This window comes from Bos javanicus, chromosome 21 (genome assembly GCF_032452875.1).
Source record: "Bos javanicus breed banteng chromosome 21, ARS-OSU_banteng_1.0, whole genome shotgun sequence".
Classification (NCBI taxonomy): domain Eukaryota; kingdom Metazoa; phylum Chordata; class Mammalia; order Artiodactyla; family Bovidae; genus Bos; species Bos javanicus.
The window spans coordinates 6,541,778-6,560,206 of record NC_083888.1 but is presented as its reverse complement, the minus strand read 5'-3'; the positions used below and the strand labels follow the sequence as shown (position 1 = coordinate 6,560,206).

The 18,429-nt window shown below is 37.9% G+C and overlaps 1 protein-coding gene across 8 annotated transcripts in view; it reads left to right on the top strand.

Annotated features, from left to right (window-relative positions):
• The window catches only part of MEF2A (myocyte enhancer factor 2A), a 179,129-nt gene that overhangs the window by 42,232 nt on the left and 118,468 nt on the right, over nt 1-18,429 (top strand). The window contains exon 3 of one of the 8 annotated variants that reach the window (XM_061394244.1): nt 6,531-6,675. The exons of the other annotated variants lie outside the window; for them this stretch is intronic. The gene's annotated coding sequence lies outside the window, so the exon portion shown is untranslated. The remainder of the gene's footprint in view (nt 1-6,530; nt 6,676-18,429) is intronic. 8 annotated transcript variants of the gene reach the window in all.

The window sequence follows — 18,429 nt, the reverse complement described above, 5'->3', positions numbered from 1 at the left end:
TGACCACTTGGGAAGACCATAGTCTTGACTATACGCACCCTTGTCAGCAGAGTGATGTCTCTGCTTTTCAACATACTGTCTAGGTTTGTCATAGCTTTCCTGCTAAGAAGCAGATGTCTTCTGATCTCATGGCTGCAGTCACCATCTGCAGTGATTTTAAAGCCCAGGAAGAGGAAATCTGTCACTACTCCTTTTCCCCTTCTGTTTGCCATGAAGTAATGGGGATAGATGTCATGATCTTAGTTTTTTTAATATTTAGTTTTAAGCCGGCTCTTTCACTCTCCTCCTTCACCCTCATTAAGAAGCTCTTTAGTTCCTCTTTGATTTCAGCCATTAGAGTGGTATCATCTGCATATCTGAGTTTGCTGGTGTTTCTCCTGCCTATCTTGATTCCAGGTTGTAACTCATTCAGCCTGACATTTCTCATGCTGTGCTCAGCATATAGATTAAACAAATAAGGTGACAGCAGACAACCCTGTCTTACTGCTTTCTCAATCTTGACCCAGGCAGTTTTTCCATTGTTACTTCCTGACCCACATACAGGTTTCTCAGGAGACAGGTAAGATGGTTAGTATTCCCATCTCCTTTAAGACTTGAATTACCGTCATGTTGAATGGCTTGCCTTGGAAACAACTGAGATCATTCTCTCATTTTTGAGGCTGCATTTTGGGCTCTCTTGTTGATTATGAGGGCTATTCCATTTCTTCTATGGGATTCTTGCCCACAGTAGTAGATGATTATGGTCATCTGAATTAAATTCACCCTTTCCCGTCCATTTTAGTTCACTGATTCCTAAGATATTGATGTTTAATCTTACCATCTCCTGCTTAACCACCTCCAATTTGCTTTGATTCATGGACCTAACATTCCAGGTTCCTATCAATAATGTTCTTTGCAGCATTGGCTTTTACTTTGATCACCAGACATCCACTACTGAGCATTGTTTCCGCTTTTCCCAGCTGCATCGTTCTTTCTGTCTCTATTAGTAGCTCTCCACTCTTCCCCAGTAGCATATTGGACACCTTCAGATCTGGGGGACTCATCTTTCGGTGTCATATCTTTTTGTCCATTTATACAGTTCATGAGGTTCTCATAGCAATTATACTGGTGTATACTTGCTACTACCCCAGTGTTTGGTAGAATTCACCAAAGTAGATCTCTGGCCTTGCAGTTTCTTTGTGGGAAGATTTTAAACTGTGAATTCAATTTATTTGATTGAATAAATTGATATTGGCCTATTCAGATATATATTAATTCTTTTTTGAAAAGCTTTAGTTTATGTGTCTTTTAAGGAATTTGTTTTTACATAGGTTGTCTAATTTATTGGCATGAAGTTTCATATTTCTTAATTCTTTTAATGTTTGAAGGATCTATAGTGATATCCTCTCTTTCTATTATTTGAGACCACTGTTTTCTAAAGGAGCACTTAATATTTAAAATTTTTTCTCTGTCTGCATCATACAGAGTATCTTTACATGTGTTTGTTCACGAGTTCAAAGAATTCTTAAGCTCCTTTGTGATTTTTTTTCTTGGACCTATATAATTTTGAAATAGTTCTTAATTTTCTAGATGTTTTTCTCTAATAGGTTTTTAATTTAATTCTGTTGTGGTTCAATATCATACTTCCTGTGTTTATTATAGAGTGCAGAATGTTGTCTGTAAACAAATGTTTTGTGTATGCTTAATAAGAATGTGTATTCTGTGTTGTCAAGTGAAGCTTTCTAAAAATATTAGTCAGATTGGTAGTGTTCTTCAAGATTTGTCCCTTCTGATTTTCCATTTGTTGCAGTAATTGCTGAGAGAAGTGTTTGGAAATCTTCAACTTTAATTGTGAATTTGTCTTTTTCTCCCTTCACTTTTTCATGTATTAATTAATAGGTACACGTATTAATTAATAGCTCTATTAATTAATATTAATTAATTAATAATAATTATTAGCTCTATTAATAATAGCTCTGTTAATTTAATATTAATTAATATTAATAGCTATTAATTAATAGGTACATGTATTAATAGCTCTATTAATAGGTACATGCATTTTTAAATATATTTTTGATGAATTGAGCCTTCTGACTTGAAATAGCCCTCTTTATCTCTGGTAATATGTTGTGAAGTCATTTCTAAAATAAGTTGTATAGTTCCTGACAGAAAGTCTGCTGTTATTTTTTGTTGCCTCATATGTAAACTTTCTATTTTGTTTGATTGCTCTTCAGCCTTACAGCTTTTTTCAGTGATTGTGATTATGATGTCATTTGATTATAATTTTTTTATCAATTATATGCCTTTATATGGTTTTCTTTGAGAAAATGATGTTTTAGTGTTTTTGAGTGTTTTTTGGTAACCCAATTTAGAAACATTGGCCACTATGTCTTCCCAGTATCCACTAATCCTAGGCAATATTTTGGAGGGAGGGAATTTCAGTTAAACAGTTGAGATTGTGTCTTTTGGCTGTTGACTCCCCGCCCCCTTTCATTATTTGAATAGTTAATGTCATGTTTCCAGGTTCATTGATTTTTTTTTCAATGTATACTCTGTTCTTAATGTATCCAGTGTGTTTTTTTATTTCTCATGATTATATTTTAATTATGAGTTTTAGATGATTTTTCCTCTCTCCTCAACCTATTTATGTTTTGCCATATTAATGATTTAACCTGAAACATTAAAAATAAATTCATAATGAGAAGTGGTATTTTGGTGTTATGATTTTAGAAAGGACACAGTAATTAGTATCTCAGTTGTCTTAACTTTTCTAAAAGGTAGTCGTTTGGATGTGGTATAGCCAGGCCACAGCTAGCCCTTGCAGAGTTAGAAAAAAAGCTTCTTTTCCCAGTTTTAAATGGATGATGCTCTCTGCCAGGGTTCAGGGTTTAGAGAGTGGAGAACAAACTGGATTCAGTCTCCACTTTCCTTCTCTCGGCCATATGTCCATGTGCAGGGTACAGCCTCCACCTTTATTCATGTTGCCTTGAGACTGTATGATTTCTTGCCTTTCTTATGATACGGTTATAGCATTATAAATATTTTCTTAGGCCAGAATATCTATATCCACAAGTTTGTTAGGCAATCCCTTTTGTAGTTAGTATGGGATTATTTTCTCAATGCTTTCTGTACTTTGTACCATTATTGATCTTATTTCTTGAATCATATGTTAATGTTTTTGAATTTTACCTAAAATTTATAACAGTATAAGTCAGAGCTTCATAAAATTAAGTGTAAGTGTTTGTAGGGCATGTTTTGCCTTTACATAAGTTATATAGCAAAACTGCATTTTCAAATAATAGCTATAAGTGTATAACCTTTATATTCAAAGTAAAATTTGTTTTCCTTGTTGAATCATGTCATTAAATACTGACTAGTAGCCATTGCTATGTTCACAGCATATCTTTGTATTTTTAAAATGTGTAATTAGGATTCAGTATGTGCAATTTTGGATGAAATGGAATGCTTTGCTCATTTTCCATAAAAGAATAGTTAAGTGATAGTCTTAATTTAGAATTTGAATTTCTGCCTGGATTTAATTGTTTGTAAACAATAATTAAAACATTCTATTTTAGAGTAAAAAGAAATGTTCTTATATTAAAATTAACTGAAAGATAATTCTGTAGGAGCAGGGAATCTCTAATTGCATTGAAACTTACAGTAAAATAGTCTCCCTCAGGTTCCTGTGACTATGAAAATGAGTGGTTATTTTGTTTATATAGTTTATAAGGAAATGCAAGACATCATTTGTGCCTGTGTGTGAAATGTGTACATATGCATAAGGGGGTTGCATTGCCCACTGAAAACTGGGATGAAAACTGGCACTGCTTGATTTTTTTGAATATTTTTTATTAAAGTGGATGACTACTAGAGTCTCTTGCTTGTTTAGATCAGTTTTTTTCACCTTGTGTGCTGTGATCCTGTAGTAAGTTGCTTCAGTTGTATCTGACTCTTTGTGACCCTATGCACTGTAGCCTACCAGGCTCCTCTGTTTATGGGATTCTCCAATCAAGAATACTGGAGTGGGTTGCCATGCCCTTTTCCAGGGGATATCAACCCAGGGATTGGAAAACCCTTTTCTTTTTGTAGTAGATATAAATTAAAGGACCTATGGCATTCATGTTTAAATACAATAAAAAAGTAACATGCTACTAAAAAACCAGTGGGTCAGCAATGAGATCAAAGAAATCAGTTAATACCTTGAGACAAATGACAATGAAAATAGAGTCTTACAAAATCCAAGGGGTGCTCAGAAGTAGTTTGATGAGACATAGTGATATAGTTCATAGTGATATAGACTTTCCTCAAGAAACAAGAAAAATCTCAATGAATAATCCAACCTATCACCTAAAAGAATTAGAAAAAGAAGAAACAAAACCCAAAGTCAGAAGAAGGAAGGAAATTAATATGAGTGGAAACAAATAAAATAGAGATCAACAAGTAATAGAAAAGATCAATAAAACCAAGAGCTGGTTTTGTGAAAGGATATACAAATTCGACAGGCCTCTGGCTAGGCTCACCAAAAAGATAAGAGAGAAAACCCAAAGAAATAAGATATGAAAGAAGAAAAATAACAACTGATACTACAGAAATACAAAAAACTATAAGATAATATTATGAACAATTGTATACCAGCAAATTGTACAGTCTAGAAAAAATGAACAAGTTCTAGAAGCATATAGCCTACTAAAACTTAATCAAAAAGAAGTAGATAATTTGAATAGACCAAACACTAGATCTGAAATAGAATCTGTAATTTAAAAAAAATTCCTTGCAAACAAAAGTTCAGGCCAGATGGCTTCACTGGGAAATTCTACTAAACATACAAAGAACTTATACTAATCTTTCTTAAAGTCTTCCAAAAGATTAAATAGGAGGGAACACTCCCAAAGTCATCCTATGATGCCACCATCACCCTGATACCAAAACTGGACAAAAACACAACCAAAAAAGAAAGGCCAGTATCTTTGATGAATATAGATACAAAAATTCTGAACAAAATATTAGCAACCCAAATCCAGCAACACGTAAAAATACACTACAAACAGATTGGATTTATCCCAGGGTATGTGAACAAGGATTGTTCACATACACAAATCAATCAGTGTGACACTCTACATTAAGAAAAGAAAAGACAAAATCCACATGATCATCTCAATAAGTGCAGAAAAAACTCAACATCCATTCGTGATAAAAACTCACACCAAAGTGGGTATAGTGGGAACATATCTGTACATAATAAAAGCCATTTATGACAAGTTCATAGCCAACATAATACTCTTGGTGAAAAGCTGAAAGCCTTTCTGCTAGTTTATGAGCAAGCCAAGGGTTCCCACTCTTATACTTCTTTTCAACATAGTATTGGAAGTCCTAGCGACAGGAGTCAGACAAGAAAAAGAAAAGGTACGCACATTGGAAGGGAAGGGGTAAAATTGTCATTATTTGTGGATAACATAATACTCTGTAAATAATACTATATTATAACATATACATTATAATATGTTGTAATATAATGTTATATAATATTATGTTATAATACTACATTATAACATAGTACTCTGTAAAAAATACTACATTATTTGTAGATAACATAATACTCTGTAAATAATACTCTGTATTATTGTTGATCAGTGGCTCAGTTGTGTCTGACGCTTCGTGACCTAGTAGACTGCAGTATGCCAGGCTTCTCTGTCCTTAACCATCTCCCAGAGCTTGCTAAAACTCATGTCCATCAAGTTGGTGATGCCATCCAACATCCTCTGTCATCCTCCTGCCTTCAGTCTTTCTCAGCTTCAGGGTCTTTTCTAATGAGTCAGCTCTTCACATCAGGTTGCCAAAGTAGAGCTTCAGCTTCAGCATCAATCCTTCCAATGAATATTCAGGATTGATTTCCTTTAGGATTGACTGGTTGGATCTCCTTGCAGGCCAAGGGACTCTCAAGAGTCTTCTCCAACACCACAGTTCAGAAGCATCAATCTTTCGGTGTTCAGCCTTTCTTTATGGTCCAACTCTCATATCCATACATGACTACTGGAAAAATCATAGTTTTGACTAGATGGATCTTTGTTGGAAAAGTAATGTCTCTTCTTTCTAATATGCTGTCTAGGTTTGTCATAGCTTTTCTTCCAATCATCAAGCATTTTTTAATTTCATGACTGCAGTCACCATCTGCCAAAAACCCTAAAGACGCTACACAAAAATTAATATGTGAAATCAGCAAGGTAGCAGGATATAAGATTAATGTACAGAAATCTGTTGCATTTCTTTAGAGTAACAATGAAATATCAGAAAAAGAAAGCTAAAAAAAAAATCCCATTTAGAATCACATCAAAGTAATACCTAGGAGTAAATCTAACTGAAGAGGTGAAAGACCTGTATGCTAAAACTATAAGAGATTGATACAGGAAATTGAAGGTGATTCAGAGAAATAGAAATATATCCTATACTCTTGGATTGGAAGAGTGAATACTATTAAAATGGCCATACCTCAAAGTAATCTAGTGATTTATTGCAATCCCTATAAAAATACCCATGACGTTTTTTTTTCACAGAAATACATCAAATACTAAAATTCGTATGAAACCATAGAAGACCCTGAACTACCAAAACAGTCTTGAGACAAAAGAAGAAAGCTGGAGACAAAACCCTCCCAGACTTTAGAGACTACCACAAAGCTACAGTAATCAAAATACTATGGTATTGGCACAAAAAAATAGACATAATAGATCAATGGAACAGAATAGAGGGCCCAGGAATAAGCCCATGCACCTTCAGTCAGTCTTAGAGAAAGCAAGAATGTTTGGAGAAAAAAATGGTCCCTTTAATCAGTGGTGTTGGGAGAGCTGGGCAGCTGCATGTGAAGTTAGAACACACCCTCACACTGTGCACAAAAATAAACCCAAAATGCTTTAGAAATAAGACATATCACTACAGAACTCCTAGAATAGGACATACGTAAAACAGTCTCTGACATAAGTCATAGCAATATTTTCTTATATCAGTCTTCCAAGGTAAAAGAAATAATAGCAAAAATAAGCAAATGGGAGCTAATCAAACTTAAAAGTTTTTGCACAGCAAAGGAAACCATCATCAAAACAAAAAAACAACCTATGGAATGGGGAAGATGTTTGCAAATGACCGGCAGGGACTTAATTTCCAAAATATGCAAGCAGTTCATAAAATTCAGTGTAAGAGAATAGTCTAATCAGAAAATGGGTGGAAGAACTAAGTAGTTGTTTCACCAAAGGAGATACACAGATGGTCAGTAGGAACATGCAAAGATGCTCAATTTTGCTAGTTATTAGAGAAGTGCAAATCAAAACTACAGTAACGTATCACCTCATGCTGGTCAGAATGGCCATCATCAAAAAGTCTACAGATAATAAATGCTGGAGAGACTGTGGAGAATAGGGAACCTTCTACACTGTTGGTTGCAATGTAAATTGGTGTTGCCACTATGAAAAACAGTATGGAGGTTCCCCGGAGGTTCTTAAAAACCAAAAATGGAATTATTAATGCCATATGATTCAGCAGTCTTACCCTGAGTTTGTATCTGGAAAAGACGAAAACTCTTAATTCAGAAAGATAGACACATGCACCCCAGTGTTTATAGCAGCACCATTCACAATAGCCAAGACATGGAAACAACTTAAGTGTCCATTGGATAAAGAATAGATGAGGAAGATGGGAGAGAGAGAGAGAGAGAGAGTGTGTGTGTGTAGTGTGTAGTATGTATAGCTATCATGCAAAGTAGTAGAGAATATGCAAAGCGAGGTATGTCAGACAAAGACAAATATCATATGTTATCACTTATATGTGGAATCTAAAAAATAATACAAATGAATCATTTACAAAACAGAAACAGACTCACATACATAGAAAACAGTCTTATAGTTACAAGAGGGAAAAGGGATGAGGAGAGGTAAATTAGGAATCTGAGATTAACAGATACTACTTGCTGCTGCTACTGCTGCTAAGTTGCTTCGGTCATGTCAGACTCTTTGCGACCCCATGGACTGCAGCATGCCAAGCTTCCCTGTCCATTGCCAACTCCTGGAGCCTAGTCAAACTCATGCCCATCTAGTCGGTGATGCCATCCAACCATCTCATCCTCTGTAGGTAGGCAATAAGGATTTACTTTATAGCACAGGAAACTACATTCAGTATCTTAACCTATAATGGAAAATAATATGAAAATTATGTTTATTATGTGTGTGTGTGTATATAACTGAACCACTTTTCTGTATACCTGCAACTAACAGTATTGTAAATCAACTACCTTCAATAAAAAATAAATGCAGTAAGCTTCTAATTACTTTTTAAAATGTTATTCTGTATTTTTGAAGTCACAAATCATGTAGAATGATAGTGAAATCCATAAATGAAATTAAGGAAACAGTTTTATTTATAATAGTATCAAAAGAATAGAATACTTAGGAATAAATTTAACAAAGAAGTGCATTTCCTCTACTCTGAAAACTAGAGAACATTGTCGAAAAAATGTAAAGTCAACCTCAGTAAATGGAAAGGCATACCATATTTATGAATTGGAAAACTTAGTAAAATTGCAGTACTCCCCAAACAGATTCAGTGCAATCCATGTCAGAATCTTAGCTGGCTATTTTTGGAGACGTTGACAAGCTGATCTTAAAATTCACATGGAAATTCAGGATACCTTGAATAACCAAAGAATGATCTTTAAAAATAATAAAAGTTGGAGGATTCCCATTACCTGATCTTAGAACTTACTACAAAGCTATAGTAATCAAGACATTGTGCTTGCTACTCATGTAGGGATATACATATAGAATAGTGGAGTAGAATTGAGAGTCTAGTAGTAAAACCATTCATTTATGGTGAATTGATTTTTGACAAGGGTGCCAAGACTATTCACTGGGGAAACGATAGCCTTTTTAAAAGATGTAATAGATAATCGCTTTACAGTATTGTGTTGGTTTCTGCCAAACATCAACATTAATCAGCCATAGATATACATGTGTCCCCTCCTTCTTGAACCTCCCTTCCACCTCCCTCCCCATCCACACCCCTGTAGGTTGGTACAGAGTCCCCGTTTGAGTTCCCCGAGTCATACAGCAAATTCCCATTGACTCTTTATTTTGCTTATGGTAATGTATGTTTCCATGTTACTCTCCTCTTACCTTCCATCCTCTCTCCACCACGCCCGCCCCCCCGCCAGTGTTCATCAGTCTGTTTTCTGTCTGTGTCTCCATTACTGCCCTACAAATAATTTCATCAGTATCATCTTTCTAGATTCCATATATATGTGTTAATATACAATATTTGTTTTTCTCTTTCTGACTTACTTCACTCTGTATAATAGGCTCTGGGTTCATCCACCTCATTAGAATTGACCAAATGCATTCCTTTTTATGGCTGAGTGTGTATGTACCATTGTGTGTATGTACCACAGCTTCTTTATTCATTCGATGTACATTTAGGTTGCTTTCATATTCTAGCTATTGTAAATAATGCTACAGTGAACATTGGGGTACATATGTCTTTTTCAGTTTCGGTTTCCTCAGGGTATATGCATAGTGGTGGGATTGCTGGGTCATATGGACAGGGAAGCCTGGCATGCTGCAGTCCATGGGGTCGCAGAGTGAGACACGACTGAGCGACTGAACTGATGGTGGTTTTATTCCTAGTTTTTTAAGGAATCTCTGTACTGTCTTCTTTAGTGCTTATATCAGTTTACATTCCCGCCAACAATGTAAGAGGATTCCCTTTTCTCCACACCCTCTCCAGCATTTGTTGTTTGTAGACTTTTTCATAAAACAATGCTAGGACACCTAGATATCCATGTGTAAATGAACAGAGTTGGCTCCTTGCTTTATATGCTGTTCTGTCTTCAGTCACTTAGTGGCATCTGACTTCTGATGACCCCATGGACTGTAGCCCACCCACCCACTCCTCTGCTCATGGGATTGCCAAGGCAAGAATACTGGAGTGAGTTGCCATTTTCTACTCTTGGGGATTTTCCTGACCCAGGCGTCACACCCGTTTCTTGCGTCTCCTACGTTGGCACACAGAATCTTTACACTGTGCCACTTGGGAAGCCCCGGATAGGCGTCTAGTATCCAAAATATATGAAGAACTCTTACAAGTTAACAATAAAAAGGCAAATAACCCAATTTATGAAAGGATTTGAAATACATGTTTCTTCAAAGAAGATATACAAATGACCAATAGGTTCACTAAAAGATACACTCTATCAGTGATCCCCAACCCCTGGGCCTTGGGCAGATAGTGGTCTGTGGCCTGTTAAGATCTGGGCTGCACAGCAGGAAATGAATGATGGGCTAACGAGTGAAGCTTCATCTGCTGCTCCCCGTCATATTACCGCCTGAACCATCTATCCCACCTACCCCCACTCCCACTGCAGTCTGTGGAAAAATAGCGTTCCACGAGACCTGTTCCTGGTGCCAAAAAGATTGGGGACCGCTGCTTTGTATCATTGGTCATTAGAGAAACACAAGTGAAAACTACATTGAGATACCACTTTACATCCATTAGGATAGTTGTCACAAAAATAAGACAATAGCAAGTGTTGATGAGGATGTGTAGAAATTGGAACCCTTGCCTTGTAAAGATTCTGTGTGCCAGTGTAGGAGACGCAAGAAATGGGTGCGATGCCTGGGTCAGGAAAATCCCCAAGAGTAGGAAGGCAAAATGGTTCATACCCATTGGAGAACAGCCTGGCAGTTCCTCAGAAAGTTAAACATAAAGTTAGTATATGACCCAGCTATCTTCCTCCTAGACATACACCCAAGAAAATTGAAAACATTCACACACAAAAATCTGGGCACCACTGTTCATAGCAGTGGAAATAACCCAAATGTTCATCACTGTTGAATGAATAAAATGTGGTATCCATAGAATACAATATTATTCAGCCAAAAAAGGAATGAGGTGTTGATAATACTTAACACAAATGAGCCTTGAAAACTGAAAGAAGCCAGACACAAAGGGCTGCCTATTGTCTGACTCTGTTTTATGACTTACCTCAAAGAGGTAAATTCATAGAGTCAGAAAGTAGATAAGTAATTTTCAGGAGTTGGGGAGAGGAAAGAATGGAGAATAATAGCTAATGGGCATTGGACTCCTTTTTAGGATGATAAAAATGTTCTGGAATTAGATAGTAAGGATGGTTGCACAACTTTGAATACTGTTTAAAAAAAAAGAGCAAAATTGTATACTCTCAATTGTATACTTTTAAAAAGATGATTTTAATGGCATATATGAATTGCAGCTTGGTTAAAAGGCATATAGAAATGAAAACATTGGCCTACTTCTGATGTAATTTATCTTCAAACCAGGATTTTGAGAGTGAGGGGTCTCACTTAATAATTACTCCCATACAATAAAAATAAAGTTGCATGTCCCAGGTACACCAGAATGTATGTTCTCCCTGCTTCTTGGTATCTTTAAGCTGTTTCTCCTCATAGAAGACATATAAGGATTACAAAATTCTTCTTGTCTTTCTTTATCAAATATGGGAAAAAGACTAAGACAGCCCTGTAATTCAAGAAAATGGGAGAGAAGGTATTTCTTTGTGGAAATGAATATAAATATGTGTACCTATGATACAATTAGATCTTTATTGATTTATATGATTTTGTCACTTAACTGTCACACATAGCCAACCAGTGTTTGAATGAAAAAGAAATTTAGTGCTGTAACATAATAAAGCAGTTGCTCTGAGCTAGGGATGTGCATCATAATAGGTGCATAACAGTATGTGGAACCTTTAAAAATTACTCTTGCTTAGACATTAGTCTCAATTATGATTTGATAGATTTTTGGGGCCAGGGTAAGTTCATGCATGCAAAATAGATGTTTTAGCTCCTCAGTTGAATTTAATATCCATTTAAGTTGAGAGTCACTGCATTAAATTGAGGAGTTTTATTGATTTAATTATTGAAATATATAGTTATTATTGTTTGGTGCATAAACAGTAAACAGCTGTAGTAACTGAGAGAACCTCAGCCTGAAGTATACCCTCCTCACCCCCAACCCCCCGGCCACCCTCTTTCACCTGAGCTAGCCATTGGTAATCCAGAAATTGTGATTCCTCTGATCCTCCAAGAACAGGGATTGGGAGGAATATTGATTTATTGATTTTTTTTTTTTTAATTTTGGCTACATTGAGGCAGGATTAGTAATGGGAAGTAGGCAGAAGCTCAGGTTCATCTGCAAATGCTTGAAACTATATCCTTGGCAGATATAGGAAGGGCGTCATCACTGCAGAATAAGAGGGGTTGGGAGATGGAGACCTTGTAGGAGGTCAGAACTCACTCAGTTAACTGATAACTGCTCATGGCCTTTGTATTTTGGCAGCCCGTTATCAGATCAGATCAGATCAGTCGCTCAGTCGTGTCCGACTCTTTGTGACCCCATGAATCGCAGCATGCCAGGCCTCCCTGTCCCTCACCAACTCCCAGAGTTCACTCACATTCACGTCCATCAAGTCAGTGATGCCATCCAGCCATCTCATCCTCTGTCGTCCCCTTCTCCTCCTGCCCCCAATCCCTCCCAGCATCAGAGTCTTTTCCAATGAGTCAACTCTTCGTATGAGGTGGCCAAAGTACTGAAGTTTCAGCTTTAGCATCATTCCTTCCAAAGAAATCCCAGGGCTGATCTCCTTCAGAATGGACTGGTTGGATCTCCTTACAGTCCAAGGGACTCTCAAAGGTCTTCTCCAACACCACAGTTCAAAAGCATCAATTCTTCGGCACTCAGCCTTCTTCACAGTCCAACTCTCACATCCATACATGACCACAGGAAAAACCGTAGCCTTGACTAGACGAACCTTTGTTGGCAAAGTAATGTCTCTGCTTTTGAATATGCTATTTAGGTTGGTCATAACTTTCCTACCAAGGAGTAAGCGTCTTTTAATTTCATGGCTGCAGCCACCATCTGTAGTGATTTTGGAGCCCAGAAAAATAAAGTCTGACACTGTTTCCCCATCTATTTCCCATGAAGTGGTGGGACCGGATGCCATGATCTTCGTTTTCTGAATGTTGAGCTTTAAGCCAACTTTTTCACTCTACACTTTAACTTTCATCAAGAGGCTTTTGAGTTCCTCTTCACTTTCTGCCATAAGGGTGGTGTCATCTGCACATCTGAGGTTATTGATATTTCTCCTGGCAATCTTGATTCCAGCTTGTGCTTCTTCCAGTCCAGCATTTCTCATGATGTACTCTGCATATAAGTTAAATAAACAGGGTGACAATATACAGCCTTGATGAATTCCTTTTCCTATTTGGAACCAGTCTGTTGTTCCATGTCCAGTTTGCCCTCTGATGCTGAAACTAAGGAGATAGTTCAGTGGACATAGAAAGGAAGCACATAGTGCAGTCTTGTGGTTTCTCTTGTACAACCACACACAATTTAGAAGAAATTATCTTAATGCTAGACTGATGAAATTGGAGTTGCATCACACCTTGAAGATTTTGCAGTTCAGTTTATTTAGTGATGGATCATTCCCATCCAAACATGTCCCCCTGACATTTTTAACTGATAGCCTTTCTTCACTTAAATTGTCCTACTGATGCTATTATACTGTTGTTTCCCTCCCTGTGCTATATAGTAGGTTCTTATTTGTCTCTTTTATACATAGCTGTGTATATTAGTTGATCCAAGTCTCTGAATTTACCCCCACTCCCCCCAACCCATGATGCTTTATTGTTGTACTGCACATGGCATTATAGCCCAGACTTTAACTTTGCCCCCTTGGTGTAACTTTGGATGATGACTAGCTGTTTTGTCCTCAGTTGCTTCACCCTGGAAATGGAGCAAATGCTAACTACCTTACAAGGTTATTGTGACTACTAAATGAGATAGCACACATTAATTTTTGACACAGCTATTGGTACATGTAGATACTGGATAAATGTTAGTGACCTGTAGTTCAGTGAAAAACAACTGACTTCTTTCAAAAGATTGACTTTAGAGAATTTTCACAGCCTGAGGCCTGAAATCTTTCTAGTACTTTGATTTATTGCCTCCATTCATTAACTAAGCAACTGTTTATTGAACATCTATTTTGGGCAGGGTACTTTGGTAGCTTTTGGGGTTTTAGGAAAGGCAGAGGAAGCAGAGGTCAAATTGCCAACATCTGTTGGATCATGGAAAAGCAAGAGTTCCAGAATAACATCTGCTTTATTGACTATGCCAAAGCCTTTGGCTTGTGGATCACAACAAACTGTGGAAAATTTTTAAAGAGATGGGAATACCAGACCACCTGACCTGCCTCCTGAGAAATCTGTATGCAGGTCAAGAAGCAACAGTTAGAACTGGACATGGAACAACAGACTGGTTCCAAATAGGAAAAGGAGTACGTCAAGGCTGTATGTTGTCACTCTGCTTGTTAACTTATGCAGAGTACATCATGTGAAATGCCAGGCTGGAGGAAGCACAGACTGGAATCAAGATTGCCAGGAGAAATCAGTTACCTCAGATATGCAGATGACACCATCCGTATGGCAGAAAGTGAAGAACTAAAGAGCCTCTTGATGACAGTGAAAGAGGAGAGTGAAAAAGTTAGCTTAAAACTAAGCATTCAGAAAACTAAGATCATGGCATCTATTCCCATCACTTCATGGCAAATAAATGGGGAAACAATGGAAACAGTGAGAGACTTTATTTTGGGGGGGGCTCCAAAATCACTGCAGGTGGTGACTGCAGCCATGAAATTAAAAGACACCTGCTCCTTGGATGAAAAACTATTCCAACCTATACAGTATTCAAAAGCAGAGACATTATTTTGCCAACAAAGGTCCGTCTAGTCAAAGCTATGGTTTTTCCAGTAGTCATGTATGGATGTGAGAGTTGGACTATAAAGAAAGCTGAGCACCGAAGAACTGATGCTTTTGAACTGTGGTGTTGGAGGAGACTCTTGAGAGTCCCTTGGACTGCAAGGAGCTCCAACCAGTCCATCCTAAAGGAGATCAGTCCTGAATATTCATTAGAAGGACTGATGCTGAAGCTGAAACCTCAGTACTTTGGCCGCTTGATGTGAAGAACTGATTTGAAAAGAGCCAGATGCTGGGAAAGTTTGAAGGCAGGAGGAGAAGGGGATGACTGAGGATAAAATGGTTGGATGGTATCACCAACTCGATGGACATGAATTTGAGTAATCTGTGGGAATTGGTGATGGACAGGGAATCCTGGCGTGCTGCAGTCCATGGTGTCGCAAAGAGTCGGACATGACTAAGCGACTGAACTGACTATCTAAGTCTACAAGTTTACTGTTCCATTTTGCCGCTTTATCTTTGTTACAGTCATTTGTTAATCACCTTTTAATTTGCATATGATTATTGTCAGGTAGAATAGAAAAATGAGTCCAAGATGGCAGAATCAGGCTGAGGGTAAAAATTAACAACAGCACAAAAGTCAATGAAAGAGGAGGTTAAGGAACAGAGTGGGAGTCTTCATCAAAAAAATATGCCCCAAACACACCCCCTTTCTCTGATTGGTCCTGCGTTTAACCAATCAGGTGGACACTGGTACAGGTCCCCTATTTGTGTAGGATGTAAATAGACCCCAGGGACAGAACAGTTATCGTATTTGCATAGGGCTGAACCAATTAGGCTTCAAGGGGAGGAGACTAAGTATACAAAGGGATGCCAGATGGGATGGGACTCCCGCCTGGATGGATCTGCCTTTGCCTCTGGGAAGTGAACCGCCTGCTTCCTGCTTGAGTTGTAACAAAGCTGTAACTAATTTGTCCTTATGAATGCTGCCTGCTTAATAAAATCCTGCCTGAGCTACAAGTGATTCGTCGTTAAAAAGTTATCTACTACAGTGAGACAGGAACCAATGGTGACTAAATGAACCAGACATGAGAATCAGTTATAGGAATTGATTGCTCATCTTTGAATTTTGCCTCCTGTCACCCAATACTGCTGTTGGTTAGCAGTGTTTCATTGTGTGCTCAACTCACACAGCATTTCTTGTAAAGACTGCTGTGTTGTGTTGTTTAGTTGATAAGTTATGTCCGACTCTTTGCGGCCCCAGGTACTGAAGCATACCAGGCTTCCCTGTCCTTCATCATCTTCTGGAACTTTCTCTTATTCGTGTCCATTGAGTCAGTGATGGTATCTAGCCATCTCACGCACTGCAGCCCCCTTCTCCTTTTGCCTTCAATCTTTCCCATCTTAAAGTCTTTTCCAAAGAGTTGGCTCTTCTCATCAGGTGGCCAAAGTATTGGAGTTTCAGCATCAGTCCTTCCAGAGACTATTCAGGGTTGATTTCTATTAGCATTGACTGGTTTGGTCTTATAGGCCAAGGGACTCTTAAGAGTCTTCTCCAGCACCAGTGTGAAAGCATTAATTCATCTGCTCTCCGCCTTCTTTATGGTCCCACTCTCACATCTGTGTGGTTCAACTCTCACATCCATACCTGACTGTTGGAAAAACCCTACCTTTGACTACATGGGCCTCTGTCAACAAAGTGACGTCTTTGCTTTTTAACACACTGTCTAGGTTTGTCATAGCTTTCCTTCCAAGGAGCAAGTGTCTTCTAATTTAATGGCTGCAGTCACTGCCCACAGTTATTTTTAGTCAAAATAAAATCTGTCACTGTTCCCACTTTTTCTCCATTTGCCATGAAGTGATGGGGCCAGATGCCATGATCTTAAGCTTTTTGAGTGTTGAATTTTTAAGACAGCTTTTTCACTCTCCTGTTTCACACTCATCAAGAGGCTCTTTAGTTCCTCTTCACTTGCTGCCATTGGAGTGGCATCATCTGCATATCTAAGGTTGATATTTCTCCCAGCAGTCTTCATTCCAGCTTGTGATTAATCCAGCCTGGCATTTTGCATGATGGACTGTGCATATAAGTTAATAAGCAGAATGACAATATACAGCCTTGTCATACTACTTTCGCAATTTTGAACCAGTCCATTGTTCCCTATCATGTTCTAACTGTTGTTTCTTGACCTGCATACAGGTTTCGTAGGAGGCAGGTAAGGTGGTCTAGTATTCCACCTCTGGTATTCCACGTCTTTAAGAATTTTAAATTTGTTGTGATCCACACAGGCAAAAGCTTTAACACAGTCAGTGAAGCAGAATAGATGTTTTTATGGAATTCCCTTGATTTCTCCTTGATCCAAAAATTTTGGCAAAATTTGACCTCTGGTTCCTCTGCCTTTTCTAAACCCAGTTTGTACATCTGGAACTTCTTGGTTCACATATTGCTTAAGCCTAGCTTGAAAAATACTGAGCATAGCCATAGTAGCATGAGAAATGAGTGCAGTTGTCCAGTAGTTTGAACATTTTTGGCATTACCTTTCTTTGATCCCAAAGAAAGAACACTAACCTTTTCCAGTCTTGTGATCACTGCTGAGTTTTCACAGTTGCTGACACATTGAGTGCAGCACTTTAACAGCATATTTTAGGATTTGAAATAGTTCAGCTGTAATGCCATCACCTCCACTAGCTTTGTTATTGGTACTGCTTCCTAAGGCCCACTTGACTTCATACCTGTATGTCTGGCTGTAGGTGAGTGATCACATCATTGTGGTTATCTGGGTCATTAAGATCTTTTTTTGTACAGTTCTTCTGGTATTCTTGCCACTTCTTCTTAATATTTTCTGCTTCTGTTAAGTCCATGTGATTTCTGTCCTTTATTGTGCCTGCCTTTGCATGAAATGTTTCCTTGATATTTCTAATTTTCTTAAAGAGAAATAGTCTTTCCTGTTCTGTTTTCCTCTATTTCTTTGCATTGTTCACTTAGGAAGGATTTTGTACGTCCTCTCGCTGTTCTTTGCTTCTTTGCATTCAGATAGGTATTTCTTTCCTTTTCTCCTTTGCTTTTTGCTTCTCTTCTTTTCTCAGCTACTTTTAAGGCCTCCTCAGACAACCATTTTGCCTTTTTGCATTTCTTTTTCTTGTGGATGGTTTTGATCATTGCCTCCTATATAAAGTTACAAACGTCTGTCCATAGTTCTTCAGGCACTCTATCAGATCTAATCCCTTGAATTTATTTGTCACTTCCACTGTATAATCGTAAGGGATTTGATTTAAGTCATACCTAAATGGCCTAGCGGTTTCCCCTACTTTCTTCAACTCAGAGTCTGAATTTTTCCATAAGGAGTTTGTGATCTGAGCCACAGTCAGCTCCTGGTCTTATTTTTGCTGACTGTATAGAACTTCTTCATCTTCAGCTGCAAAGAATATAGTCGATCTGATTTTGGTGTTGACCTTCTGGTGATGTCCATGTGTAGAGTTGTCTCTTGTGTTGTTGGAAGAGGGTGTTATGATCAGTGCGTTCTCTTGGCAAAACTCTGCTAGCCTTTGCCCTGCTTAACTTGGTACTCCAAGGCCAAACTTCCCTTTTACTTCACGTGTCTCTTGACTTCCTACTTTTACTTTCCTGTGCCTTAGTATGAAAAGGACATCTTTTTTTGGTGTTAACTTCTGGAAGGTC